This window comes from Moschus berezovskii, chromosome 27, assembly GCF_049115385.1.
Source record: "Moschus berezovskii isolate FMDL1 chromosome 27, NW_MosBer_1.0, whole genome shotgun sequence".
NCBI classification, from domain to species: domain Eukaryota; kingdom Metazoa; phylum Chordata; class Mammalia; order Artiodactyla; family Moschidae; genus Moschus; species Moschus berezovskii.
The window spans coordinates 4,659,139-4,686,229 of record NC_142486.1 but is presented as its reverse complement, the minus strand read 5'-3'; the positions used below and the strand labels follow the sequence as shown (position 1 = coordinate 4,686,229).

Sequence of the window (27,091 nt, the reverse complement as noted above, 5' to 3'; positions counted from 1 at the left end):
GTCTGCAGACTGCATCCCGCAGAAGCGCTCCTCCGGGGAGCCGCCTGGGCCCCAGAACTCTGAAGAAAGCCTCCACCAAATCAGGAGCGCCTGGCTTCCCCCCAGGCATCTCCTGCTTCCTGAAGAGACGCCCCCGAACCCCACAAAGTTCTGAAAAGTAATTTCAGTCTCATTAATTCTGGAAACAAACAACGGCAGAGGGAGAAAGAAGATGAGCAGAATTAAAGGACAAGACAGAGGGGGACCCGAGGTACCTGAGGTTTTGGGGAGCGAAGGAAGCGGGGTGAGGTGCTGCGACTCCACACTCCCGCAGTCTGGGGCAGACTGGTAGAGGGTGCAAAAGAGGCAGGCCTGGGGCGTGGTCCAGGCGGGCAGGGGCGGGGCGGGACCCACCGGAGCGGAGCCTGGATGCACAGGTCAGGGGTAAGGGGAGGATGCAGAAGGCACAGAGGCGTGGCAGGGTCCAGCTGGGACTAGATCTTCCAGGATGACTGAGCTGTCCAGAAAGAGAACATGTCGGATGGAGGCAACAGCATATCCAAGGGGAAAGGGTTTAACTGTGTCCCCCAAATGTCATACATTTCAGTCCTGACCCCCCAGCACCTCAGAATGTGCCGATAGGTGGAAACAGGGTCCTTGCATGTGTAATTAGTTAAGATGAGGTCATTATGACCCGTGTCCTTATATGGGGACAGTGAGGAGTCAGGGGCAGTCACTCCAAGAGATGCCATGTGCAGGCACCAGGCGAAGACGGCCATCAACAAGCCCAGGAGAGGGCCCTGGAGCAGATCCTCACTGTGCTGGGGAGGAACCAGCCCTGCGCACACCTTGATCTTGGTTTTTGGCCTCCAGATCTGGGCGACAATAAATGTAAATTGTTTAAACCCCCCAACCCCCCATCTGTGGTACTTTGTTACAGAGACCTGAAAGTGCGGGGCATGGGGGGAGAGCAGACCCTTGGCAGCAAAGGAGGAAGCGGGAATGGGGGCAGATGAGGCCGGGGAGGAGGAGGGGGCTCAGAGTTCCACGTTCAAGAGTTTGGGGCTTATCTTTGGTCAGTGGGGAGGCATGGGGGTCTTCAAGTTGGGAAGGAAGGTGATCAGTTTAGAAATCCCACCCTGGGGGCTTCCCTGGCAGCCCGGTGGTTAGCACTCTGCACCTCCACTCCAGGGGACACAGCTTTGATCCCAGTCAGAGAAACAAGAGCCCACATGCCACATGGTGAAGCCAAAAAATAAAAGAAAGGACATCCCCTCTGGCTGCAGAGTGAAAGAGGCTGTCTTGGCCATGTGGGTAAGAGATGGAGTTCTCGGGCAAGGGGTGGAGAGAAGGGAGCAGCTCCAGAATTCAGGCATCCTCATCACCAGGACTCCACGGAGCCAGCACGGGGGTGAGAGACGCATCGCTGTGCTCTGGCTGACTTAACAAAGACCACAGACTGAGCGGTTTCAGTAACAGGCATTATTTTCTCCCAGGTCCTGGAGGCTGGAAGTCCAAGATCAAGGTGTCAGCAGGGTCGGTTTCTTCCAAGGCCTCTCTCCTCCGCTTATAGACAGCCATCATCCCCCTGTGCCTACACGTGGTCTTCCCTTTGTGTGTGTCCATGTCCTAATCTCCTTTTCTTATAAGGACATGAGTCCTGTTGGGTTAGGACGCACCCATACAGCTTCATCTTAAATATTTTTTTCAACTCACGCGTACATTTATCGAGCTCACATGAAACGGGACACAGTTAAGAAATAACCCTCCCTTCATCTGTGTACAGCTCCCTGCTCTTTCTCCCTGGCGGTTACATCCTGTTCCGCTAGCTTTCCACAAACATGCAGTCTTCTAGAATGGAGACGTCTGGGCAGTAGCTCAGAACCTTCTCGGAAGCAGCGGGCAGCAAAGTGGTGTCAGAACCAGCGGAGAGTTTGCTTCATTTCAAGTCTGCCCAGAGACAGATCGTGGCTTCCTGTGCAGGGGCTGGCCTGGGCCAGGCTGGCACTCTGGTCGTGGGCCTTGGAATGAACAATCTTGGAATGAACAACCTTGGAATGAACAACCTTGTTCACTCCTTGGATTGAACAACCGTGACATCTGCATGACCTCCACTCACAAAGTGTAAACGGGATTATAACCAACGTGGCCCCAGCGGCTTCTTCCCCCAAACGTCACGTCGGTAGAGAACTCAAAATCCTCTGCGTGCTCTCCAAACACGCAGGCACAGCTGCCTCTGGGAGTGGCATGAGGCGCAGCCAGGACAAACAGGGCAGAGAAGACCAAGGTCTCCCTGAGTGGGCGCGGTGCCAGCGGAAAGCACAGATGGCTCTGGAAGGCGGGCAGGGAGGCCGCCCTGGGGCACTCACAGAACCCTCCGCTCCGGGACCCCAGAAGCAGCATTCCCAGCTGGCCATCAACTGCTGTAACATGACTGCCTCTCTAAAGGCGCTGTCTCCAAACAGAGCCTCAGTCTGAGGTGCTGGGGCGGGGACTCCCACAAATGAATGGGGGGAGGGTACACAGTTCAGCCTGTAACTGAGGGGTGCCCACGTTTCTGAGGCAGTTTTCACTTCACACCCACGGCTCATACACACTACCATCTATAAAACAGACAGCTAAGAAGAACCTGCTGTATAGCACAGGGGTCTCTGCTTAATACTCTGTCATGGCCTATCTGGGAAGAGAATCTAAAGGAGAGTGGATATGTGTATGAGTGGTTCACTGTGCTGCACACCTGAAACTATCACAGCATCGTAAACCAGCTACCATGCACGCCAATAAAACTTTAAAAAGGGTACAGTGGACAGGAACCCACCTGCCGACGTAGGAGACCCGGGTTCGATCCCGGGTCTGGGAAGATTCCACTTGCCGTGCGGCAGCTAAGCCTATGCGCCACGACCACTGAGCCCGCCTGCTGCAACTACCGAAGCCCCTGCACCTGGAGCCGGTGCTCTAGAGCAAGAGAGACCCTTGCTGAGAGACCAACTGAGGAGCCCCTGCACCACAACAAACAGCAGCCCCCGCTCACTGCAATTAAAGCCTGCCGGAAGCAACATAGGCCCGGCACCGTCAAAAACAAAATGAACAAATAAATACATTATTTTAAAAAAAGAAAAAGAAAAAACCCACTCTTCACTATGACAAATCAGAGAGAACCCAGGCCCGGCCATCTGCTCCCCAAGTGTGTCCCTCGCAAGGTAGCCATTTTCTTTGGGAGTTCATTCCTGTCTGGGTTCACAGCCTTGTCTAGCAGGCTCAAAGTCTAATTTCCATTCCTTCGAGTGATATTTATGGAGCTGGCTCTGCACCAGATGTAATTTTGTGGGCACCATGAAATGGCCCCATCTCTCTTGGGGGTGAGCTGGCATGAACCAAGTTCAAAGAAAGTGATAAATAAAAGCCACAATGTCAATTTAGTGAATTGCTTTGAGAAATACAGCTGTGGGCTGTGTGGGTTGACAGATCGGTACCCTCTCTCTCTCTCAGGCAGGAGAGCCAGGCAACCATCAGCCAGACGTTCTGGATGGACAGACCTTTTTCCACACCCTGCACCCTCCTGTCCAGGAGGCAGACCTCCAAGAGGTTGACTGTGATGTCACAGATTCACTGGACTAGCCCAGAACATGAATAGTGAGGTAAGCCTGGGGGTTATGGGGGACTCTGGGTCTAGGCCACTGGAGGCTCCGTCTCCCAGGCCAGGGGTCAGCCTTGACAGACAACCCGGATGCGGGAGCCAAGACGCCCCCTGCTTGGCCCCAGCTAGGCAGCTCTGCCCACTGCTGTCTCCTCCAGGCCCTAGTTCACCAGTCCCTGCTTGTTATGTGACCTTTCTCTGAATAGGGTGTGATTCAATTGGTCAGGTTTCCATCAACTGAAATTGCAAACCCATGAACCTGGCCTCTTCAGGGCTGCTGCTGCTGCTAAGTCGCTTCAGTCGACCCCACAGACGGCAGCCCACCTCCCAGAGCACAGTTCTGTGTCTTTCCAAACCCTCCTGCACCTCATTTCCTTACAGACCTTGGATCCCATCTCACGCATATCCCAGGCAAGGCAGAGAGGTGACTTTTCTAGGCAGCCTCATTTCCAGGAGCACATGAAGCCCCAAATGTCAAGCCCCAAAGCCTCCTTTGCTTGGGCCCCAACAAGCATGTCTCTTAAATTGCATAGAGGCACTGCAGGAAGAGACCTGGATTCCCAGGGCCCCAGTTTCTTGTGTGATTTCCTTTCTCTCTCTAAATCAACATTTACTTTCATACCTAAATACATGGTGTGCCTCTCCTTCCTGAGAGAATCCCTCAGTGGTCTGATCTTCAGGCCTCCCAAACCTTAGGTCCACTCCTGCTGGTTTCCCTTGAGGCCTCATCTACAGGGGGCTGGGGGCGGGGGCAGGGGTGCCCCCTGAGACAGGTAGCTCCATGACTTCTAGGAAGTGGATTGTGATGAGTCAGAGAAAGAGCCGGGGTCTTGTAACCTTGGAGCCTGCATTGTGTAAAGGATGCTGGATCCGAGCCCTGCCTCCACCCCAGGCCCTGCCCCAGGGGACCCACGGCCGGTGGGAATACCCACTTGGCTGGTCTAGCCTCCTGCTTCCTTCACTTCATGGAAGGGAGAGACTAAATCTCTCAGTAACATGTTTTCATATTCCTTTCCAGGGACACATTTTTCAGCTTTGGTTAGGAAAAAAAAAGAAACTTTGAAAATTCCCTTAAAAGTTAAATCATGGACTTTGGTGCCTCCCCCTCCGAATCAAAAACATGTATTTTTGCAACCGACAGAAACATCAGACATCTTCCCTCCATCATCTGTCTGGCTAACACAATTTTCAGGACAGGTGCTCGCGGGGCGTACTTTATGTCTCTGTGTGTTTTAACGAGCCCCGTGCGCCCGCTGGTTTTGATCCGGGAGTGGCCGGGTGGCTCTGCATCTCTCATTAGCCTGGGCGCTCGGTCTCTCCTCACCTGTGGCGCGTCCGCCCCCTTCCCCGCGCTTTGTTTTGTCATCCGTGGGTTCCCTGCCCGCCCCACCTCCCTGCCAGCCAGTCCATCTGGGACTATTCAGGCGCCAAGTCCTCCGTTCAGGGTAAAGTCTGTCACACGCGGACCAGCGCTGCGGGAGGGGCGGGAGCCAGGGCCCGGGTCCCGCGTGACCCGGGCAGGGCTCTGGACGCTGCCCACTTCACCGCCCCCCACCCCCGGCCTCCAGCGCTCCCCGCTTCCCGGTCTGCACCCCCACACACAGCTGGAGTCCTTGAGCCTCTGCCTCCAGAATGCAGGCCGCCCAGCCCTCTCTGTGAAGGACACCAGCTCTCATGTATGATTCATGGGGGGCACTCGGCCTGGGAGTGGGCGCCCAGGGAGCAGATCATGAGCCCATAGAAGCGCTTTGGTTCAGGAAACGTTCTTTCCCTGATGCACATCTGTGGTGCCTGGAAGTGCATTAAAGAGAATCGGATGAGCTGCTGCTTCTAAAATAGGTTCTGAATGTGTAAAGTGCCCGGGGAGGGTGGAGAGGGATGCCAGCTGACAAGGCGCTGGGGCTTCTTTCCGGCTTTGTCCTTCAGGCACAAAGCATCGTGTGCCCGGGAGTGGCCCTCCTGGGTGACTGCAGGGGGGACAGGGTCGGGGGGAGGGGCAGAGAAGCAGGCCTGTCTCAGCAAGGGCGGGGTCCCCAAGGCCTGAGAGCCTCAGCATTCCCATCTCTCACCAAGTGATGCTCGGCCGGCTCTGTGGCTGTTTCGGGAACAGGAATGGGGTCTCTTATCCTGGCCTAACTAGGAGACCCCTCCCCTACAGCCTTCACCAGAGATCCGGATCGTAGCAAAGCAACCAAGAGACCTGACAACCTGGCTGGTCCTAGCTCCACCACCCAGCCCCTGGGGGCCCTGGGCAAATCACCCAACCTGGAAGCGGGAAAAGTGTGCCCTCCTGACTGGAAACCACCCCCCCGGTGGTATCCCACTGATTTCTGATCTGCTTTTCTCTGTGCAAACCATACTACAGGATATTTAGAGAGACCACTTGTCCTGGGGACCAGACCTACAGACTGCTAGCTGAGGAGCTCTGAATCAAGAAGGCATGTAAGGCCAGGACTTGGGCCCAAGGCATATGCATTAATCATGTGGTACGTGGCTTCCAGTGGTAAGTGGCTGAAATCCCAAGCCAAGCTGTCTTGGAAAAACAGGGGACTTACAGGTGAAAGAAGGCTTCAGGCATAGCTGTATCCAGGTGTGGAAACCATGTCGGCAAAGCTCACTGCTCTTGCAGCCCATGACTGTGCTTTCCTCTCTGTTGGCTTCATTCTCAGGCAGGCCTGGTCCACACGGTACCTTCATGGCCTTGCCAGCTGGGTGGAAGATGGTCCCTCTTGTCCAAGGGCTCAGCTGAAGTCTCAGGGTTAGTCACTGTGACCAGGAAGATGGACTGTATTATAAGCTTGGGGGTGAGGGCCGTCATCACTACTCAAGCCACGAGAAACAGGGTTGGGGGAGGACCCCTAGAGGGAACCTGGGGTCATCAGAGGTTTAGGGACAGCATCCTGGGAAGGAAAATACACCACCAGGCCTGTCCCGCCTCTGTTCTGTGCTGTTTAGACAGATGGAGCCAGCAGTTCACGGTTTGGGGTTTGTTCTTCCTGGTGGTCAGGTTAGACGAGCTGGAGTTCGAGCCTGAGCTGCCAAGAGTATAAGTTTGCCCAGTGGGCAAGGAGGGAAGAGCATTGCAAGCAGCAGTGTAAATATGATCGTACTTATATGAAGTATCTGAAGTAAAGGGGTTGTGGAGGCTGAGACACTGCCGCTGTTTAACAAGGACAGTTCAGTTGTGCGAGAAGAAAACGGCCAGGCGATGGATGGGGTGACGGTTGCACCCCGATGTAGATGTCCTTAATGCCTCTGAACTGTGCCCCTAAAGGCAGCCAAGATGGTAGATTCTAAGTTATGTGTATTTTATCCAAATTTTTAAAAACTGGGATGCAGGCTGAAAGAAGCCGGGGTCTGTCTCCCGCACGCCTCCTTTTCCTCCACCCCGCTGGCTCTGGCTGCACAGTCCCCTCCTCCTGGCACTTGCCACGACTCCACCTTCCACCCAACAGCTCCAGATCCGGGCTCCAGTAAAGCCACGTCCACCCTCAACCTCTCCAGTCCCAGGGCTGGCTGCAGCTTCCTGTGTTGTTAATCCCTGAGTTGCCTTATTTTACCTTTTGGCTTCTCTACTCTCTTGTCACCTGAGTAACCAACAAGTTCACTCTTTGTTAAAAAAAAAAAGTACCGAGGAGGTTTCTCTTTTCCTCACTGGGGTTATCTGTGACACACCCTAGAGAATGGCTCACGTGTCGGGGCGGGGCGGGGGGGGGCGTTGTTGGGATGCACGGGGCATCCCAGCGGCAACTCCCACAATCCCAACTGGCTGGGGTGCACTGGGGCCCCAGGAAGTCTGGATGTTTTCGGCCTCTGGGGCAGCCTGCTCGACCAAGAATCAAACTCTAGGCCAGTCTGGAGTCTCAGGTCCCCAGCAGGTGGGAACACACGAGGCAGACACTCCATGGGTGCAAAGGAGAAATCAAAGAGAATTCACAAGCACCCTTCGGACAGTGGTTCTGTAAGTAGCTGCAGCGTTTCATTATTTAATCCTTCCTGCAGCAGACTCTCTTCAAGGCTGGACTGAGCCCTCCACCCTCGCCCCCACCCTGGCCCTCTTGTGCCCTGGGCTGGCCATGGGGACTCCATGGGAGATTGTCCACGACCCCTCAAACCCTCCGACTTCTCCTCAGATTGACCCCTGGTTCAAGGTCTGCAGTCTTGAGCTCATCTCCCTCCTGTCTCCACGGTCACCCACACTGTCCCCCAGGGAACAGTCCTTCTGCAAAGCCAGGAGAGCACGGGGAAAAACCTGCCCCACTCGCCAGGTGGGCCATGGCCTGGCTGAATCCTGATGCTTCTTGTTGACAGCCAACAGCCTGCCTCCCAGACAGCAAAGAGAGGCCACCTGCAGGCCGGACCAATCAGAGAGGCAGAGAGCAAAGGTAAGAACCCCCACCCCACCCCTGCCCCTGAAGGGGAGTGAGGCAAGTGGGGCCCCGAGAGGGAGCCGACACCCAGGGCCAGGGCAGGGCAGACCTGAGCCGCTCCAGCTCTGCCCGTGTATTGGTGCAGACCAGACTCCCCCACAGGCCCAGCTGGAATCAGTAGTGGGGTCGGTAGAGGAAGTCAAGCAGAGAGCCGGGAACCCCCTCTGATTTCAGAACTCTTAGAGTCCTCATACCCCTCTCTGGTCTCCAACTGTGCTTTTATTCTTTGAACAAAAGAATTACAAGTTGCCTGGAGACACAAACCATTTGTCCTTTGAAATGCAATACCCTAACCTTGCTTAGCGGCAGCAGCATTGTTCTCTGCTTGGGGCTCTGGCTGGTTTCAGGGTGGGACCGACGACCAAGGGGCGAGCCTGCCCTGGGCCACGTCCAGCCCTCTGCTCCAGCCCAGAGTGTCCTGGTCTCTTCTTAGAGCCTTCATTGGGACTGAGAAGGCAGAAGAGAGCTGTCATCTTGTCCCTGGGCTTAGCACATTAGCCCTTGCTCAGGTCATCTCTTTAGACCGTAAGTAAAGAATTCGGTTTCTTCCTGAAGAGCTGAGGACAACGGGAAGGAGAGAAGGATGTCCAGCGGATCCTTCAGAGTCGAGGGGGCAGTGGCCCTGGGGCTCCTGTGTTGGGGACAGTCTCGGGAGTTTATGAAGGTTCTGTCTTCCTGCTGAGATAACCTCACTCCCAGCCCAGTTCTACTGCGATAACGCAGACAGTGGGCCTCTTCTGATTCCCTTGATCTGTCTACCTATTGATAGACATTTAGAGGGTGTAATGGGTCGACTGGTGTCCCCACAAAGTTCATGTCCACTGAGCACCTCAGAAGGCAACCTCATTTGGAAGCAGGGTCTTTGCAGATGTCATTTTTAAGGTTGGGCTTCCCTGGTGGCTCAGCTGGTAAAGAATCTGCCTGCCAGGAGGGAGACCTGGGTTCGATCCCTGAGTTGGGAAGATCCCCTGGAGAAGGGAAAGGTTACCCACTCCAGTATCCTGGCCTGGAGAAGTCCATGGACTGTATAGTCCATGGGGTCACACAGAGTCAGACACGACTGAGCGACTTTCACTTCGCTTATTAAGGTTAGAGTTGACATCAGCTGAATCAGTCCAGTGAGAGTGTCCTTACAAGAGGGACTGTCCACCCTAGAGACAGGGGGCCTCGCTTCCAGGCCAGGAACACCGCAACGTGGGATCACACAGGCCCTCATCCACTGTTCTGTTCCTGGGCCCCATGAGGACCAGGATATCCCTAAGCCCATCCTCCTGCTCTTGGTAGACTGTGCCCCAAGGGCACCCCAAGTGCTAGCCAACAGTGTACCCCGGCCTAGCAGTCAGCAAACTGGCACATCCCAGGAGACCTAAGGATAGGGCAAGGTTGTCAGCCACCAGCATCCTTTCCAAAGTCTTCACCAACTGAATACCTCTTAAGGCAAGGCTGAAAATTACTCTGCAGCCCTTCACTTCACGAAGCATTTAGACTTCCTTGTTTTAATGAATTTATATGAAAATCTGGTCCTCCAAATCTGTGCACCTGCCTAAAAATAGCAATTCCGATCTCAGTGTGTTTTTCACAGTGTCGCCCCTTTGACACCAGCGATATTCTAAGCTTCACGAATCCCTTTAGTAACATGACATTCAACAGTCAGGTGGGATGTGCGGAACCCACCGCCGCGCCTGACACAAAATCAGCTCGTGAGAGATTTTTCTTGTTGAGAGAGACGCAGTAAGGTGTGGTGTTCTCTCGTCTCTGCAGTTAACGCAGCACAGTTCTGACTCTAACCACCTGCAGTTAGCAGAGATTTCACAGATTCAAGGGCACGGCCCCCAACAAGACTGCCCCCACTTCAGACACCAGCCACACTTTGGCAGTCTCCAGCCCACCCACAATTCTGACCAACTGGCCACAAATCTGGAAGGTTTTCCTGACCCCCATCAGTCTAACAATTTGCTAGAGTGTCCCACAGGGCTTAGGTAAGGGCTGTCCTTCTGGGTTTTGTTGTTGTTTACTTGCTAAGTGACCCCATGAACAGTAGCCCTCTAGGCTCCTCTGTCCATGGGATTTCCCAGGCAAGAGTACTGGAGTGGGCTGCCATTCCTTCTCCAGGGGGTCTTCCTAACCCAGGGATCAAACCCACGTCTCCTGTGTTGGCAGGCAGATTCTTTTACCATCAGGGAAGCCATCCTTCTAGTTACAGTTTTACTATAAAGGGTGCAGGTCAGGACCAGCCAAATGAAGAGGCTCCAGGATGAGGTTCTGGGAGGGTCTTCTGTGCCCTCGCGCCATAAAATCTGAATGTGTCACCCTCCTGCATACCCATGGATTCAATTAGGAAGCTCCACCAAGCGTCAGGGGCCAGAGTTTTTATTGGGGTTTCACTGTAAGTATGACTAGTTGAGTCACTAGCCTCGTGATTGAACTCACTCTCCAACTCTCCTCCCCCACCCATCCCCAAAGTGTGGGCTGTGCCTGGCTCCATTCTTGCTACTGTAACAAAATACAGTCTATATATATAAACTGTAAGTCTACATTTTGTTATAGACTGGGTGGCTGTAACAACAGTCGATAACACCATACACTGGGTGGCTTAGAAACAACAAACATTTACTTCTCACAGTTCTGGAGACTGGAAAGTGTGGGATCATGTCACCAGGCGATTCAGTGTCTGCTGAAAGCTCACTTCCTGGTTCACAGATGGCCATGTTTTCACAGTGTCTTCCTGTGGTCAAGGGGGGCTAAGACGCTCCGTGGGGCCTCTTTTATAAGGGCGCAGTCCCATTCACGAGACCTCCACCCTCCTGACCTGATCACCTCCCAAAGGGCCCATCTCCTAATACCAGCAGGTTAGGGGTTAGAATTTCAACATGTGAATTTGAGGGAAACACAAACATTCAGATCGAAACATGTTGACATCACCTGGCTCAAGGACCCAGCCTGCTAGTCATAGGGTTGATCTCTGTGGCATGGCCACCCTCATCGTAAACTGAGGTGTGACCCTAGGAGTCCCTGAGAAATAACAGGCACTCTTATCATTCAGGAAGTTCCCAAGATTTCCAGGCTCCCTCCCAGGAACCAGTCACATCCTTTATTACACAGAGCTCAGACCTTGAGTGATTATTTAACAGGAGGTGCAATGGAACACGAGAGAAGGCAATGGCAACCCACTCCAGTACTCTTGCCTAGAAAATCCAATGGGTGGAGGAGCCTGGTAGGCTATAGTCCATGGGGTCGCGAAGAGTCAGATATGACTGAGCGACTTCACTTTCCCTTTTCACTTTCATGCATTGGAGAAGGAAATGGCAACCCACTCCAGTGTTCTTGCCTGGAGAATCCCAGAGACGGCGGAGCCTGGTGGGCTTCCGTCTATGGGGTCACACAGAGTTGGACACGACTGAAGTGACTTAGCAGCAGCAATGGAACACAAGACCTGAGTTCTCAAATTCTCATGGCCACTCTCCAAATGTATCCAAATTAAGGACTTCCCTGGCAGTCCAGTGGTTAAGACTCTGCCTTCCAGTGCAGGGGCTACAGATTCTATGGCTGGTTGGGGAGCTAAAATCCTGCATGCCTCTCAGCCAGAAGAGCAAAACATAAAACAAAACCAGTATTGTAACAAATTCGACAGAGACTTTAAGAAAATGGTCCACAGCAAAAAAAAAAAAGAAAAACTTTTTAAAACTTAAAAAAAAAGTATCTAGATTAATCCCATCATCTCACCTGGTAGCAGATTCCAAGAAACAAACTATCAAGAGATATTCTGACCTTTGCTTGTGACCCTCAAAGAATGTCACACACAAATGCATCTTCATTTACCTTTTCCTGTGTTTCGACTTCAACCCCTCCTCCCCAAGAGCTGTCCTGGCTCCTCTGAAAGTGTTGAAAGTGTTAGTCGCTCAGTCATGTCTGTCTCTTTGCAACCCCATGGACTGTAGCCCGCCGGGTTCCTTTGTCCATGGGATTCTCCAGGCAAGAATACTGGAGCGGGTTGCCATTTCCTCCTCCAGGGGATCTTCCTGACTCTGGGATCGAACCTGGGTCTCCTGCATCGGAGGCAGATTTTTTCTTTACCATCTGAGCCACCAGGGAAGCTCCTCTTTCCACGCCTTACTCCAAGAATTCTGCCCTAACCTAGGCCCCAGTAGCTCTGTGTTTCCTCCCGGCCCCCGGGAAATAAACTGAGCTACCAAAGACTATGCCTCTAATTTCATGAATGAAAGGAAGAAAGCGGCGGTGGTTATTTAATGTGTCCACTTGACTGGCTGAGGAGATCCCCAGATTAAACTCTCCTCCTGGGTGTTCCTGGATGAGATTAGCACTCGGATTCAGTCAAGCCGATGCTCCTCCCCAGCGCAGGTGGGCCTCATCCAGTCCACCGAGAACTGAACAGAACAAAAGGTGGGGGGAGGAGGGAGCCACCCCTTTTCAAGTCTGAACCAAAAGGGCTGCTGCTGAGCTCTTGACTCCTAAGAACCAGTCACCCCTCCTCCCGCACTGCCTCCCCAGGCTCTCTGGACTTCAGGAGCAATTCGTCTGAATCCCTGTTTCTAACCAACTCTGTTTCCTGAATGTCTCAGCAACCCAGTCGCCCACTACTTGGAATGGAGAGGAGAGCATGTGTGTCTGCCAGGCCTGATCATGAACAGTCATCTTTGGATGGAAGGTGAAGCTTCTAGATGTTCCCAGGTCACTCTCAACTGACCTCACCGGCAGACAGGTGCAGTGAAGGGCACCCCGCCCTGCCCAGGGACCTCCTCACTGACACCCCCAGTCATTGGTTTTCCAGCAAGGTTTGCCTTGGGAAGAGGTCGACACACAGAGCCCTTGTCTGGGAAGCCGTGGTACAGAGGAAAGATGGTAAGTTCCAGTCCAGTCTCCAGGACGCACTGGGTGATCTTGGATGTGTTCCTGGACTTGCGGGGCCATCTCTCTGCCCGCAAACTGGGGGCAGGAGGGACTCCTTTGCTCAGGCGCCACGCAGGCTGCGTGAGAACACCAGACATCAACTGCGCAGTAGAAGGGACGCCGCTGGGCGCCCTTCCCCACTCTGGCCTTTTTTAGTTAATTCATTTATTAACTTATTTTTGCTGCGCTGGGTCCTGTTGCTGCTCTCGGACTCTCCTCTAGTTGTGGTGAGCAGGGCTCCCCGTGGTTGCTGGGCATGGGCTTCTCACTGCAGTGGCTCCTCTGTTGCAGAGCAGAGGTTCGAGGGCACGCGGGCTCAGCTGCCCCGAGGCATGTGGGGTCTTTCTGGACCACGGGTTGATCCTGTGTCCCCTGCATTGGCAGGTATTCCTAACCACTGGACCACCACGGAAGTCCTCTACCTCTTGCTTTTTCTTCAAGAAGTCTTTCTCAAAGCAGACACCACGCCCCTCCCCGCCTAGAGTGTCAGCTTGCAGAGCCACAGACAGCCTTCCAAGCCCAGGGTCCCAGTGGGGTGAGCCCAGCCCTCTGTCGTTGGTGACCATGTTCCCATCCCCAGCTCAGGCCAAGGCAGCAGAGATAAACCCTACTCCTGTCTTTGGGGGGCAGAGGGAGCATGGTGAAAGGGTCCCCAATCTCTCTGGTTTCCTGGATCTTACAAGCCGTCCTTGTTGTTTAACTGCCAAACGAGGGAGGAGAAACAAATGATGCTTCTTCTCTCATCCCCAGCTTCTCAGAGCCCCGTGCTGGGCAGTCTGAGTGGAAAGCAGACCCCGTGGCCTGCCCTGCCAGGATCAATTTGACAGAACCCTACGGAGTGTGAGAAACCAATAAAGCCCATTCAACTTGAAAGCTCGTTTTGTTCAACTGTGTCCATTTTTTTCCTGAAGAAATTTCACACCTTGACACAAATGAGAAGATCTTAAGAAAGAATAATTTAATGGTAGGTAGTGTTTCCAACCACGGTCAGGTATGTGGAAATGTTCCCTCTTCTCTGTGGCCAGTGGCCTCCTGAGATACACGAAAGGAAGCCCACACCCCCAGAAGGGTGTCCCTCCTTTGGCAGTAAAGCCCCAAACTGGCTCATCTCACAGCAGCCTTGTACATCTGATGGTGAAGGCAGGTCAACAAGAATGATACCTGAGCTGCAGTTTAGCTGGTATTACCTGGGTGGCTCAGAAGGTAAAGAATCCGCCTGCGATGCGGGAGACCCAGGTTCAATCCCTGGGCTGAGAAGATCCTCTGCAGAAGAGAATGGCAACCCACCCAATATTCTTGGAGAATTCCATGGACAGAGGAGCCTGGCGGGCTATCTTTCATGGGGGGTCTCAAAGAGTCAGACATGACTGAGCAACTAATACACACTTGGCATACAGTGGATGCCTAATAAATGTTGGGTGGGTGGATGGATGGATGGATGGATAAATGAATGAGTTATTCAACAGTCCCATCACAAGCCCACATTCATTAAAACCTTGCCATAACTATCTAGACACGGAAGAGTTGTTTATGGAAAAGCAAGAACTGAATTTGCAAACCCTCCTGTTGGCTTCACAATAATTCATGCTCATCTGCGTCTAATAAAATATGGAAGCAATTTTACAGGAACATTTTGCAGTTTAGCGATTCATTTAACTATTTCCTCCGGGGGCAAGTCATATATTCTCATCCAGATGTGTGGGGAATTCCGTGAATAAATCTGCAAATATCAAGATGAGGTGCTCCCCACCCCCACCTCAGGCAGCCTGAGCCTGGCTAATGGGGGCATAAAAGTGGAGACCGACCAAAGTCCTTCTGGCCTCTGCTCCCAATCATGGTCCCAGGCTCCCTGTGTCTGACCCCCTGCTGTGGGGACCTGAACCGGCTAAAGGGACTGAGTACCTGAGCCACTTTCTCCATGGAAATTTCCTCCATCAAGTCCATGCCTGGCACTTGGCAGGGCCTCGGAAAGATGAGATCTTCTCCACCCCACGAGCCCCACCTCGAGAACAGCAAGAGGGACACTCAGGAACCACAGCTGTTGCCACTGTCCCCAAGGACCCCACCCTTCAGCCACACCCCAGCTCCTTGCAGATTCAAGAACCGATGAATACAAATGAGCAGCACCTGCCCGGAGCTGCCTGGCCTTCCACTCTCCTCCTGATTTTCTGGGTCACCGATTTTTAATTAAACTTCTAATTTTGAGATAGTTGTAGATTCTTGCACAGTTAAGAAATGTTACAGAACGATCCGTAAGTTCCCTATACTCAATACTTTCTCTCCCGCCCCTGTCCCCCATGGTAATAGCTTGCAAAACGGCAGTACAATATTGAGTCACCTTTTTTTTTTTTTTCCAAATGTTATCTTTCTTTTTTTTTCCCCAAATTGCCATTTCTATATTTTTATTTTGATATTTTTATTTATTTATTTATTTGTCTTTGGCTGTGCCGGGTTGCTGTGTAAGGGCTTTTCTCTAGTTGCAGCGAATGGGGGCTACTCTCTAGTTGTGGGGCTTGGGCTTCTCGTGGCTTGGCTTGTCTTGCTGCAGAGCACAGGCTCTAGGGCACGAGGGCTTCAGTAGTTGTGGCTCACGAGGTCTAGAGCACAGGCTCAGTGGTTGTGGCTTAGCTGTCCTGAGGCATGTCTGCTTCCTAATGTGTGGTGAGAGATGTGAAAGTCACTCAGGCATGTCCGACTCTTTGCGACCCCATGGACTGTACCATCCATAGAATTCTCCAGGCCAGAATACTGGAGTGGGTAGCCTTTCCTTTCTCCAGGAGCTCTTCCCAACCCAGAGATCGAACCCAGGTCTCCCACCTTGCAGGTGGATTCTTTACCAGCTGAGCCACCAGGGAAGCCCGATAAGTATATTTTCACCAAATGGAGACTCTTGGCCCCCCATTCCTGCTCCCAAACCTGCTGGACCTCACCACCCAATGTCTTTCCTTTTGATAAAGGGCACAGTGTACACAGCCCCAAACTCAAGGTTTCTCTCCCTCTTCCTTAAATTTTTCCACTTTTTCTTTTTTGACCAAGGAAGTTCTGAACCCACCCACTTTTCACTCTCCACCCGAGTGACCCTGGCATCAGCCACTGTCAGTACTCTTCAGCAGAACCAGCTACAGAATTTTCAGGGCCCAGTGAAGAATGACCATACAGAGCCCTGCGTTCAAAACTGACTAAGAATTTCAGTAGGGCGGCAGCACAGCATCACACCCAGCTCAGGGCACTGGGCCCACACCCACAGAGACCCCCTGCCCTTCAGCCAGAGACCAGAATGCAGCTGTGGATGAACCGGGTTGGCCTGGTTCCTGATTCGATGCAGCAAGGCTGAACACACCATGGGAACATGGGGCATCTTAGTCAGGACCCGTCACGTCACAGGACTTGGGCTTCTGGTGTGTGATCTGGGAGGGTCCAGGGAAGCAAGGCTTCACCCTGGATGCTGTCAGCAGTCAGGGTGACGCTCTGATTGGGGATTTCAGTAATTCTTAATTAGACTGTGAGACAGATGGGGAGAAGCTGGAATTGTGATTGGTTAAAACAGAGAGCCACATTAGATGGGATGGGGGATGTTTGATTGATTTTGCAGTTTGGATGGTGTCCATGTTTTGCCTGTTTCAGACGTGATTTCGGAAGGGTCTTGGCTGCAGTCTTGACCCATCATGGTCACAGAGGGGCCTCATCTGAGGTTGGTGATCCACGAAATTGTTTATGTCCAACAGGAAAATGCCTTTTCTCCTGCTCACCCATCACCCCCGGCCATGTTGCCTACAAGAGCCATCCCCCCACCCCGTAACTTGCCTCCCCATCTTTGTGCTCTTTTCCGCACAGCAGCCAGCACGACCCTGTTAAATCAGAAGTCAGGTCGTATGGATCCCCTCTGCATAGACGTCCAGTGGCCTCTGAGTGAATTGAATTGTGTCCAAGGCCTTCCCGGATGGCTCAGTGGTAAAGAATCTGCCTGACAAAAGCATGAGATAGAGAAGACACAGGTTCAAACCCTGGGTCGGGAAGATCCCCGGGAGGAGGAAATGGTAACCCGTTCCAGGATTCTTGCCAGGATAATTCCATGGACAGAGGAGCCTGGTGGGTTGCAGTCCACAGGGCTGCAAAGAGTTGGACATGACTGAGCACACGCGCACACACCTAACCCTGGGTATCTCTGAATGTTAACTTAGTTGGAAATAGGGTCTTGCAGATGCAATTAAGTCAAAGATGTCAAGACGCTATCATGTTGGATTTCGATTGTGTACAAAGGAGACACAGAGATGCACACACAGACCAGGTGAAGATGGAGACTGAGATTGGAAGGAGGCACCCACAGCCTAGGAACACTTGGGCCTATCTTTCGAAGCTGAAACGGGCAGGGAAGGATCCTCCACTGGATTCTGCAGAGAGACCGTGGCCAATATCCTGATTTTGGACGTCCGGCCTCCACAACTATGAGAGAACACATTCCTGTCTTAAATCACCAAGTTTGTGGCACTTTGTTGCTACAGCCCAAAGAAATGAATTGTTGTTGTTTAGTCTAAATCATGTCCGACTCTTTTGCAACCCCGTAGACTGTAGCCCGCCAGGCTCCTCTGTGCATGGGATTTCCCAGGCAAGAATACTGGAGTGGGTTGCCATTTCCTTCTCCAGGGGATCTTCCCGAACCAGAGGATCGAACCCAAGTCAGCTTCATTGGCAGGAGGATTCTTTACTGCTGAGCCACCAGGGAAGCCAAGGACATGAATACAGTCTCCTATTGTAATTAGAAAAGAACCCCAATCCCTTCTCAGGACCAACAGCCCCCACGGGACCTGCTTCTCTCAACCTCTTTCACACATAACTTCCCCCAATGCCCGCTGGGCTCCAGCCACATCCGCCTGACTTTTCCCCATTGCAGTGGCCCTTGGCATGTGCTGTGCCCACTGCCTGGAATCCAACGCTCTGATCTTTCCACAGCTGGTCACGTTCATCATTTTGTTCTCCATGCAGATGCCCCCTCCTCTGGAACGCCTCCCTTGACTTCCTTGGTTAAAATAATGCTCAGCGACCTGCTGCTCACCCTCCGGCCTATTGCTGATTTAATCTCCTCCTGCCGAGGCAGTTCTGTCACTTACCGGTTCACACATCGGTTGTCTGTCTCCACCCCCGACGTGAAGGCTCCATGGGGTCAGGGACACCCCTGGTCTCCCAGCTTCTTTATTGAACAAGCATACATACCCTCTTTACTGTATGCCAGGCGCTCAGCCAAATGCTTTACAAATATTGCCTCATTTAACCTTTACAGATGCGGAAACGGAGGCATGGAGAGTTTAACTCACTTGCCCAGGGTCACACAGCTTCTCAGTGGTGGAGGCGCCCAGAGTCGGTGAGCCTAAACCCTCTGCTCGACCCAGAAGACTTCAGACAGCGTCGGCCGGGTGAGTGGGTGCCCCGTGAAGAGTGAGCACCAGCGACATCCCCGGTGGGAAGGGGCAGATCCATGTCAGGACCTCATCCACTGCTCCCCAGGGCTCAGGGGTGAGTGTGGGAGAGAAGCACAGCCACGAGGAGGGTTCTGGAACAGCTCCGAGCTTGCGGCACCCCGGATGTGGGCTGCCCCCAGGGTGTCAGATTCCCTCTGTCCCCACGCCCCCCTCAGCCCCATCTCTGCAAAATGCCCTCTGCCCACCTCTCTGCCCACCTGGGCGCTGAGCTCCTGGGGGAGGGGGGTCTGGTGTTCACCACCGGGCTGCTCTGAACCCTCCGACTCCTGCTGCAGCTGACCCAGCCCAGTGCTCCCTGGAGCTGCCCCAGCCCCCAGGCCCCTGCGGGTCATCTGGATCCAGGGCCGCAGCCCTCCTTCCTTCAACCACAGCGCCTGGGGCTGCCAGCCTGGGGGCGGGGGTGTCGGCTCCTCTGTGCTCAGGCACTTTCTGGCATGTTTTATGTGATATTAGCACTTCAGTGCATCGGTCAACACTCCTAGGAAGCAGAAAGGAAGTGGGTGGATGGAGAACACATTTAGTAAAAAAGGAAAAGGGAGCGGTCGAGGGAAGCGTCGTCAGAAAGGAGGACGTGAGACCCGCCGGGAAGAAGGTGGAGGTGGGCACAGCTGCACGTGGGCGAGACAGGAAGCTCCGCTTGCACCCGAAGCAAGTGGGGGTCACGGTGAGGAGAGAAACTGCCCCCCCAGGCCCCGGCCGGTGCCTGCAGGCCCTCAGCGATCCTTCCGGCTGGACGCCTAGCAGTCAGCCGGCTTTATGATTCAGCGGTGAGTTTTTATTTTCAGGTAAAAAAAAAGAATAACTATCTGGTTCTTTCAGCAACTCATTTTTCTTAGCATTTCTCTCGGGCCCTCGAAGGCTGTAAACAGAGTTTATGGCTGCCCTGGGTTTCCTTTAAGGTCTTAGGAGCTTCTGTTTCCTGCTGGTGTGAGGTGGAGTGGAAAGCAAGCTCTCGGCCGAGCTGTCTCTGTCTCCAGGGCATCAGATGAGGCGATTCCACTGTAACCGGAGGCACTTTTAGATAAAGGACTCTACCCTCCTGGTCTAGGCAAACCCATTACAGAAATACCCACCTGCTTCTACTAGACTGAAAGAAGTATTCTCCACATCTCCTAACCAGCACCCTCCATAGTCAGGATCCGGGCAAGAGAGATCTGATTCCGGAAACTTCCCTGGATTAAAGCCACAGTTCTCCTCCACCTCTCTTAAAATTATATCCTTTGAATATGTTGCACTCCATGATTTATACAACAGGGGTTTTTTTGTTTGTTTTTTAAAGACTTTATTTTTTGATGTGGACCATTTTAAAAGTCTTTATTGAATTTGTTACAATCTCGTTGACAACCTAGACAGCATATTAAAAAGCAGACATCACTTGGCCGACAAACGTCTGTCTAGTCAAAGCTATGGTTTTTGCAGTAGTGACGTACAGATGTGAGAGCTGGACCATAAAAAAGGCTGAGCGCCGAAGGATTGATGCTTTCTAATGGTAGTGCTGGAGAACTCTTGGGAGTCCCTTGGACTGCAGGGAGATCAAACCAGTCAATCCGAAAGGAAATCAACCCTGAATACTCATTGGAAGGATCGATGTTGGAGTTGAAGCTCCAGTACTTCGACCACCTGATGCAAAGGGCTGACACATTGGAAAAGACCCTGATGCTGGGAAAGATTGAGGACAGGAGAAGAGGGCGACAGAGGCTGAGATGGTTAGATGCTCAATGGACATGAGTTTGAGCAAACTCTGGACGTTAGGGAAGGACAGAGGAGCCTGGCATGCTGTAGTCCGTGGGGTTACCAAGAGTCAGACCTGACTTAGCAACAGAACAACGGCAATCTTGTTTCTGTTTGATGTTCTGGTTTTATGATGCCTCTGGCCTTGAGGCATCTTAGCTCCCTGACCAGGGACTGAACCTGTACCACCTGCATGGAAGGCAAAGTCCTAACCTCTGGACTGCCAAGGGAGTCCCTGTAGAGCAGTTTTGCAAACATATTTTCACCTGGCTTTGGCATGTCTTCTGGGGCGAAAGCTCACTCAGGAAGCTCTCCTGACTTGACCCCAGCCCCCATCTGTGAACCAGGGAGGAGGGGGTCAGCGTCCAGGGCCAGTTCGGAGCCCTTTCACTAGCGGGAAGGTCGCTGCCATCTAAGGGCTCACACGTCCCAGGACTTGCCTCTCTCCTTTGACTTGTGATGCCGGTGAACCTAGGGAACGAGGGGACCCGGCCAACACTCCTCCTTGGCCCCCTCCTCCTCCTCCAACTCGGATCTAACAGGCAGAGCGCAGGGCTGGCCACTCTCTCTTCTCTCATGAGGCAGCCAGGCACTCAGTCCAGGCCAGCTGGGTCTTAGGCTCGGGGATCGATGTGGTCTGTCTTGCTCCCTGCTTGTCTCTGGTTGCATCTTCTGGGGCTGGTGGATGTGGACAGTTGGTCTTTTGTCCCAAATCCCTGCAAAGCAGCCCACCACTTGGGTCATTAGGCCCAGAGGGGATGGCCAGGTCCTGCCATGGCACCTGTGAGGCGTGGACCCCGGGCTGGGGGTGAGTTTGACCCCAGTCTCAGAAGCAGTTTCTTCCATGGGGTCTGTGTAGGCAGTATCTGGCCTCATATGGGAAGAAGGACCCCAAAATGTGGGTGCCCCACCTTGGCCTGGCCTGATTTTCCACCATGAGCCAACACAAGGCTGGCTACTCATGGTCAGCCCGTTAGAAGGGATTTAAAATAATAACAATATTACCACTGGTGGCTACAAATTATTACTAAATGAACTGCTATGTAAATGAACCCCGGGAAACATCTTAAATTTCAGCTTAAGAAAAACCAAACATTTCTGCTTTCTGATTCTATTAGAATCCCAGCAAAGCATGCTGTGTGCTTTCCAATGCAAAGCTGTGCTAGACCATAGGTTGAGAGGAACAGTTCCTAGAAGGTTCTAGAAGGACCCACTTGGTCCATACCCAGAAGCCCTCCTATGCAGCCACTCGAGGTACCCAGGCTCGGCACCCAGAGGTCCCTCATCATCTGTATCTGCTCCTTTTAAAAGAGCATCTTGTCTTCCTTGGTGGGTAGGAAGGAGGATTCCGTGATGGTTAATTATATGTATCAACTTCACTGGATCACAGGGGATATATATATATAGGTTCTGTTTCTCTGAAGAACCTTAATTAATACAGTTTCCTTTTTGTGCCTAAAAACATCTCTTTTTTAAGAGGTTATTTTTCTCTCCTTCCCCCTCAGCTCATCATCCCTATTCTGTAAATACTACAGGATGAGAAGCAATTAATTCACCTGCAAGAAACAGGAGATCAGACTTCTGCCTTCTTTTTTAAAAAAAAATTATTGAAGTATAGTTGATTTACAAGGTTGCATTAATTTCTGCTGTACAACACAGTGACTCAGTTATACATATATATATATATAAAATCTTTTTCATATTCTTTTCCACTGTGGTTTTTCACAGGATATTGATACTGCGCTCTACAGCAGGGCCTTGTTTATTTTAATCCATTCTGTATATAACGATTTGCATCTGCTCACCCCAAACTCCCACTCTGTCCTCCCCCGCCCCCTTGGCAACTTACCTTCTTTTTCAACTGCAAGTTTCTGTAGAGGGAACCTTTTGAGCTTTGTTTGTACAAAAATGAGAGCGATTTTCCAAATTCCTGATTCACTCCATGAAAAAGTGGGATATGTGTCCCACCCACGGCCACGAACATGGAAGTTCTCACCTGCAAACTGGCATCTGCGCAAATGACATTCCCACGAGAACGTCCAATCTGGGGGGACTTCTGCGTAAAAGGAGAGCAACCCTCCCGCGTCCTCACAAGGGCCGAGGGGACAGGTCTGTCTCCGATGAGGGCCCCTCCACCATGCCACGCCCCCGGCTCCTCGGCCGACCCTCGCTCCGCCTCTGGGGTCCCGTCCCCTCCTGCCGCCTTTGGCAGGTCGTGGGCCGCAGGGTGGCCCCATCAGGCCCCCGAGAGCCCCCTGACCGTGTGCATCTCTTTCCAACTCCTCGCTCACCCCAGTAGCTCTGGAATCAGTCACCCTGCAGACAGGAGGGATCAGGACAACCCCAGGCCCCCCAGTCCCAGCTCACCATTGTCGGGACTCCTGGCCTTCAGAGACCAGCCCCTCAGGCCCCCTCGTGTCCCAGGCAAGAGGGCCGATACCGTCCCCTAAGGTGTCCCATGAGCACAGAACATACAGCGTGTGCAGCTCCCCAAGGCTGGGCCGGCCAGACCCCAGGAGCTTGAGGGCCAGACAGTGTCCCAAGTGTCACTGGGAACAGGAACGCGCCAGCAGGTGGTGCCTACTGGAGCCTTCTTGTTTTTCAACGGTTGGGACCTCAGGTATGGTCCCAGCAAGCAGTGACCTCTCGGCTTTTACCAACAGACACATGTTTCTGAGGGGCTATGCGACCCAGGAGAGTGTGGATCTGTGGGCTGCACCCGGGTCCGGATTGTAGGGGAGACTGGAGCCGGAGGCACAGGTGAGGTCATCTTGCTGGGTTAGGTGTAGGGGGTCCAGCTGAGAGGGCTGAGGCTCCCCTACTCTCCAGCCCACCGCCCTCAGCGGCACATCCCCACACGGGACTCCCCCCTTGTCTCCCTGTGTCTGTCACCCCCACGTCACACTTCCACATATACCCACGCTGATGGGTACCACACACACCTGAATTCACACGTGCTCTGAAACACCTGCGTTGTTCTGGGTGCAGGGATTTTAATGGACACAAATACAAGCCCTGTGGGCCCCACGGTGTTTCTGTATCCAGGCAGCTCCTGGCTTTAAAAACGCTGCTGTGAGTCCACTAACCTGTTACCCCCACCCCTCCAACACCGGCTGGTGGGCAATATTCTGTGGGGTTTCTGATCGCCTGCCCTGCTCCCTCCCCAAGCAAGGACACCCAGGGGCCTCTGCCTCCCCAGGTGCAGTGATAGTGGAGAGCATCCTCAGGCATGCCCTACACACCTGTGAGGACCGTCCCAGGGCAGCGAGCATCAGCAGAGTGCCAGGAGCTCCGGCTGTGTTATCTCAGGTATGTCCTCCATGGACACAGAGGTGTCCCTTTCCTCACCTGCTGCGGGAGGGGCAGGGAATATCTGGACCAAGTGGGGGCAGGGGTGTGTGGATGAGGACATGCCTGGCTGGGAGAGCTTTGAGATGCTGTTCTGCGTCAGAGTTCATTAATTCCAGGAAGACAACCCGAGAGGGACACGCGTGGACCAAAGACCACGGCCACCTTAAAGACTGTGCTCTGAGAGGAGACCCTCCCACGCCCGACCTTTGCCAGGGGGCAAGCCGAAAAGTTCAGTGCCATTTGGGTCCCCAGCTCTAGGGCCAGCTCTCCACCCTCTAGAGAAAACTTCCTGCTAACTAGAAAACAGGGATCCAATGAGTGACAAGCTTGAGCAGCGAGAAGGAGTGGGCCCCGGAGCTGGGGGCAGCTGGCTTCCCCGAGGAGAAGGCGCGATCAGCGGGCAGACAGTGGGAGGGAGGTGACAGAGCTCGCCGCTGGCTCCCGGTTTCCTGGCGAAGGTGGAGACGTGGGTGTCGCTCCGCCGCAGGGGGGGACGCAGGTGGGACCCCGGGCAGCCCGCCCGCGAGAGAGGAGGAGCCTCTCCACGGCAGAGGGCCGAGCCGCCGGGGTCTGCTCAGGGGCGGGGCCCCGGGCAGCAGAGGGGAGGGAGGGGCGACGAGTACGGGAGGGGGTCGTTCCCCGAGGCCCGGCGAGCCCTGGGTGAGGCGGGGGCGCTTGGGTCTCTTTTCCAGGTGAAGTCGGGGGTCCCGGGTGTGAGCACAGCAAGGGGGGCTGGGTGGGAGTGTTGGAGAGGTCACTGGAGGTGAGGCAAGCCGGGCAGCGAGAGACCAGGGGGTCAGATGGTCCGTGCACGTGGGTCACGGACGCTGAGGAGGAGGAGGAGGAAGAAACTGAGCCAGCAGCCTGCGTCCTCAGTGAAGGAGCCGAGCAGCAGGTGGACAGCAGGTCACACGGCTCTTTTGAATGAGAAGGACGAGAAATGCCTTGGAGACAGTAAGGATCCTGAGCCCTTCGGGATTCTGCACTGCCAGGGTGCGAGGCGAGGAGAAATAGCCCCGGGGCGGGGGCCCAGGGGAGGCGGCGAGCCAGGCAAGAGTCAGGAGAACGTCCCCGGAAGGGGTGACACTCGAGGGGGCCTTGCTGGCCACGGCTCCCACGGTGCCATCGGTCAAGCTGCAGGACGAGGGGAGCGGGGAGGTGTGCTGAGTCAGCGCGCGCAGGTCTGGAAGGAGGGCCCACGGCCCGCAGGCTCAGTCCTCGGGGAGATGGGTTATTAGGGGAAGCAAGGCATGGTGGGAGCGGCCCTGCAACCCCCTGGGGTCGCACAGAGACGCCCTCCCGGCGGAGTTCCAACAGTGCGAGCGCTTCCGAAACTGCTGGGGTGACAGCTCCCCCTGGTGGTGGAGGCAAGTAGCCGCTCTGCAGAGGGGGCCCGGTCCTGTGCCCAGGGAACAGGGGGCAGCGGGGCTGGGGGGCATGCCTGCAGCTGAAGGGCGGGGCAGTTCTGACCGCAGCGACGCCCAGGCGCACCACCTACGCCTTTCGCATTCTCGTTACCTGTTGGGAGATTCTAGCCCAGTAAATTCATGGTCAGGCATAAAACACCCAACCATCTCCCCGTGTGTCACCGCTTCCCCAGAACGTCCACGTGAACCGCTTAAAAGCTGCTACCTTGTAGGTAAAATTGATTCACTTTGCTGAACGCCTGACACTAACACAACGCTGCAAATCAGCTATACTCAACAAAATTTTTAACTGCTTCCTTGGACAAAGAAAAGTACCTCGCTCCAATGGGAAAAGTTTTAGCTTAGGAAGGATACTGATTTGAGCATAAAATACCAGCATGGGGATTTTCCCTCCCACATTTTATGATACAAATTGTCAAACTTCATGAATAATTGAAAGAACTTTGCAGTGAACACCCATATAGCCACAATCTGGATTCTCCAACTAACATTTTATTAAACTCATTTTGTCCATATACCTGTTCAGCTGGCCATTTCTCTGTCCAGTCAGCAGGCCATCCTATATTTTGAGGTATTTCAGAATGAATTGGGACGTCACTGCATTTCACCCCTCAACACTTCGGCATGTAAACTATTAACTGGAGTCCAATATTTGTTTCAGCCCTTTTGTTTTTCTTTTGGGGTAAAACATGCATACAATAAAACGTGCAAATCTTCAGCATACCACTTAATACATTTTTGACAAATACACCTTTGATCCATATTCCCATTGAGACAGAACGTCACCATCAACCCAGGACGTTCCCTCTGCCCCTCCCCTCTCCCCCAGACAGCCACTCTTCTGATTGTTCCCGTTACAGATCCGTTTTTGCCTGTTCCCAACCTTAACATAAACAGAATGAAAAGTACTGTCACCCCCTTGGTATCAGAGGGGGCTGTCACCCCCTTGGTATCAGAGGGGGATTCTAGGACCCTGGAGGATCCTAAAATCCAAGGGTGTTCAAGTGCCTTATATGAAATAGTGCAGTATTTGCATAAAACCTAGGCCCACCCTCCTGCAAACTTTAAATCATCTTTAAATTACTTATAATATCGTATTGTTGTTTAGTCGCTAAGTCGTGTCTGACCCTTTTGCAACCCCATGGACTGTAGCCTGCCAGGCTCCTCTGTCCAAGGGGATTCTCCAGGCAAGAATACTGGAATGGGCTGCCATTTCCTTCTCCAGGGGATCTTCCCCACCCAGGGGTCAAATCCATGGCTCCTGTGTTGCAGGTAGATTCTTTACCACTGAGCCACCAGGGAAGCCCCTTGTAATACCTAATACAGTATAAATGTTATGTAAATAATTGTAAATATTATGTAAATAGTTGTAAATACTATGTAAATCCAAGGTCAATTGGATATGGATGTGGAGCCCATGGATACGGAGGGCTGACTGGATAGCAGCCCCTGGTGTATGGCAACACATTTGAGAAGCTGCTCAGATGTTTCTAATGTACCCCTGGGCTGGGAACCTCTGCTCAGGGACCAGGCCTTTCCTCATGTTATGGATGAGGAAACAGAGTCTGTGAGCATTTTGACATTGGGGCACAGCTAGTTGGGGCTTCCCAGGTAGCGGTCGTGGTAAAGAACCCACCTGCCAATGCAGGAGATAGATGCGGGTTCGATCCTGGGGTCAGGAAGATCTCTTGGAGAAGGAAATGGCAACCCACTCCAGTATTCTCGCCTGGAGAATCCCATGGACAGAGGAGCCTGGCGGGCTACAGTCCATGGGGTCATAGAGTCGAACACGATCGAAACGACTGAGCACGCACGCAGGCCCAGCTAGTTGTTTTCAGAACTGGGTCTCCTTGCTGATGGTCTTCTGTTGACTGAACAACGGGGCTTCTAGAAGAGTGGTCCTAAAACATCAGCATCCACTGGGATCCCCCTGCAGGACTGGGGTGGTGTCCAACAATGTACATTTCTCACAAGTGGGATTAGCTATGGGTGGTGACCTCATTGGAGCGGGCTGTACTCATCCCAGCTGGCTTTCTTTTTTTAAGATCGTTTATTAATGTATTCATTTTTGGCTGCACAAAGCTTTGTCCAGTTGCAGAGAGCAGGGTTACTCTTCTTATGGTGCATGGGCCTCTCGTGGCGGTGACTTCT

General features: G+C 53.2%; 1 long non-coding RNA gene across 1 annotated transcript; it reads left to right on the top strand.

Moving 5' to 3' along the window:
* The first annotated feature begins 7,384 nt into the window (after nt 1–7,384).
* LOC129545156 (uncharacterized) lies at nt 7,385–12,952 on the top strand. The gene is made up of 3 exons (XR_008683652.2): nt 7,385–7,577; nt 7,928–8,001; nt 12,627–12,952. It is a non-coding gene; the product is annotated as an uncharacterized LOC129545156 (long non-coding RNA).
* The last annotated feature ends 14,139 nt before the right edge of the window (nt 12,953–27,091 follow it).